Source organism: Populus nigra, chromosome 2 (assembly GCF_951802175.1).
Source record: "Populus nigra chromosome 2, ddPopNigr1.1, whole genome shotgun sequence".
Classification (NCBI taxonomy): domain Eukaryota; kingdom Viridiplantae; phylum Streptophyta; class Magnoliopsida; order Malpighiales; family Salicaceae; genus Populus; species Populus nigra.
Genome location: NC_084853.1, coordinates 24,777,343 through 24,779,842, shown reverse-complemented (window position 1 = coordinate 24,779,842; position 2,500 = coordinate 24,777,343).

The window sequence follows — 2,500 nt, the reverse complement described above, 5'->3', positions numbered from 1 at the left end:
CGATGAACATGGGCTGGAAGATGGACTGTCCAGGCCAGGCAGGGAAATTCGTCAAGGGGACACGCTGACGAAACAGCGCTGGTTCAGGCACGGCGGGCAGTGTTGGAATCGGCAGCGCCGACGAAATCGGCAAAGTCGGCAGAATCGGCAGCGGGTGCTGGCGATGAGTCTGGACGATTTATAGTCCAGGGCTTGATGGAAAAGACTGTTGGTCCAGACAATGGGGCAGTGGCAGCGCGGATTTGTGCAGCTGCAGGTTCGTCGGGGAAAATCGGCAGCGCAGATTTTTCGACGAACAGGGGCTGGGCGCTGGACTGGCCGGGCCAGGCAGGAAAATTCGTCAGGGGGCCACGCTGACGAAAACAGGGGCTGCGGAGTGGAAAATCGGCAGCGCAGATTTTTCGACGAACAGGGGCTGGACCGGCCGGGCCAGGCAGGAAAATTCGTCAGGGGGGCACGCTGACGAAAAGAGGGGCTGCCGCGTGGAAAATCGGCAGCGCAGATTTTTCGACGAACAGGGGCTGGACGCTGGACTGGGCCAGGCAGGAAAATTCGTCAGGGGGGCACGCTGACGAAAAGAGGGGCTGCCGCGTGGAAAATCGGCAGCGCAGATTTTTCGACGAACATTCGTCAGGGGGGCACGCTGACGAAAAGAGGGGCTGCCGCGTGGAAAATCGGCAGCGCAGATTTTTCGACGAACATTCGTCAGGGGGGCACGCTGAGGAAAACAGGGGCTGCCGCGTGGAAAATCGGCAGCGCAGATTTTTCGACGAACAGGGGCTGGATGCTGGACCGGCCGGGCCAGGCAGGAAAATTCGTCAGGGGGGCACGCTGACGAAAAGAGGGGCTGCCGCGTGGAAAATCGGCAGCGCAGATTTTTCGACGAACAGGGGCTGGACTGGCCGGGCCAGGCAGGAAAATTCGTCAGGGGGGCACGCTGACGAAAAGAGGGGCTGCCGCGTGGAAAATCGGCAGCGCAGATTTTTCGACGAACAGGGGCTGGACGCTGGACTGGGCCAGGCAGGAAAATTCGTCAGGGGGGCACGCTGACGAAAACAGGGGCTGCCGCGTGGAATGGCAGCCTACACGCAGATGCGAATTCGGCAGCGCACGATGGCTTGAGCAGGTCATGGGTTCGACTTGGCGCGATCTGAAACCTGGACGAGGGACTGTCGACGCTGGACGAGCCAGCGCGGTGGCCTGTCGTGCCCCGTTCAGGGGGGGCCTGCCGCGGAGACAGCCCTCGCGGGCTCGACAGCGCAGGCCAGCGTCCCCGACGTCGCTGGCCGCGGCAGGCGAGCTGCCGGGGTTCCCGCATTCCTACAAGAAAACGTCGTGCTTTCCACATGAAACCAATCCAGTAAAATCAGCCATATTTTTATGAGGCTGCCCACTGAATTTGGGGTCATTCCGGGCCGGTTCCTAGTTTTGCGGATTTACTCGATTTCTAATGGTAGGAAAATTAAAACAAATACTTCCCGACCTCGAAAAATTCTGGGAAAATTAATGAAGGTGGATTGGATTTTTGCCAACCTCTGTGCAAAATTTCAGCTCAAAATACCAAGAAATGAATTTTTTAGAGGGGGGGTGACAGCTGGGACCTAGTAGTGTCTCCCCCTGCCAGAGCTGCAATGACACTTATTGCTCTTTAGGGAGCCACCAGGCCGGCGCCCCTCAAAGACCACGCGCGCGCGCGCGCCCGCCCGCGCTGGGCGCTGGGGCGCTGGGGCCTGAGGGCCTGGGGCCCTTGGGGGCCCTTGGGCGCTTGGGCGCGCGCGCGCGGCCCCCGCAGCCATGCCGCGCTGCGCGACGCGCGGACAGCCCCTGCTGGCTTGCTCTCTCGCCCGCGGGGGGGCTGCCTTCGGGCCCTGGCCCCCCGCGTTCTGGCCTGCCCCCTGCGTGGGAGAGGCTAGGCGCTGCAGGGGCCAGCCCGACGTCGCTGGCCGCGGCAGGCGACAGCCCGACATCGCTGGCCGCGGCAGGGGCCAGCCCGACGTCGCTGGCCGCGGCAGGCGACAGCCCCTGCTGGCTTGCTCTCTCGCCCGCGGGGGGGCTGCCTTCGGGCCCTGGCCCCCCGCGTTCTGGCCTGCCCCCCGCGTGGGAGAGGCTAGGCGCTGCAGGGGCCAGCCCGACGTCGCTGGCCGCGGCAGGCGACAGCCCCTGCTGGCTTGCTTTCTCGCCCGCGGGGGGGCTGCCTTCGGGCCCTGGCCCCCCGCGCTCTGGCCTGCCCCCCGCGTGGGAGAGGCTAGGCGCTGCAGGGGCCAGCCCGACGTCGCTGGCCGCGGCAGGCGAGCCGCCGGGGTTCCCGCATTCCTACAACAAAACGTCGTGCTTTCCACATGAAATCAATCCAGTAAAATCAGCCATATTTTTATGAGGCTGCCCACTGAATTTGGGGTCATTCCGAGCCGGTTCCTATTTTTTCCGATTTCCTCGATTTTTAATGGTAGGAAAATAAAAAAAAATACTTCCCGACCTCGAAAAATTCTGGAAAAATTAA